The sequence below is a fragment of the Cnephaeus nilssonii genome (assembly GCF_951640355.1).
Source record: "Cnephaeus nilssonii genome assembly, chromosome: 20".
Classification (NCBI taxonomy): Eukaryota; Metazoa; Chordata; class Mammalia; order Chiroptera; family Vespertilionidae; genus Cnephaeus; species Cnephaeus nilssonii.
Window position 1 is genome coordinate 2,142,018 of NC_137091.1, and position 556 is coordinate 2,142,573.

The following is a 556-nucleotide window of genomic DNA, read 5'->3' on the forward strand; positions in this document are numbered from 1 at the left end:
AAGCCTCAGTGTACCCGTCTGTGAAATGGTCAGATTGTACCAGAATTTGTGGGTCACGTGCAAACGTTCTCTCATTGGAGAGCCAAGGTTCTGGAAACGGCACTGTGTCTGGCAGCCCTGTGGCCTGAGCGCATGGCGGGCTGCGCTTGGGCAGTGGGCGGCTTGTGTTGTTGATACTTACATGGACACACGCATTACAGGCAACATTCCTGCTTTCTGACAAATCAGGTGCCCATTTGTCCACCCAGTGGAGACACTCCAGCTGTGCGCAGACAATGGGGCTTGTTTTGGCCCCGAAAGTATTCACCTAGCCCTGGTTTGGGCCATCCATTCCAGGAGAAAAACTTGCTTCCCGTCTCAGCTGTCTCCCTTGAATCATTTTGACTCTAGAAGTCAAGGGGTGACTAATCAACAAAGGTGGAGGGGGTCCTGGGCCTAGTCTTGCTCATCCCCATGCCCCTGAGAGCCTCCCTGTGCTTGGGACAGACGTGGAGAGGGAAAACTTTCTAATGTCTGCATCCCTGACATGGCAGGGGCCGGGGGAGAGGGGGAGATG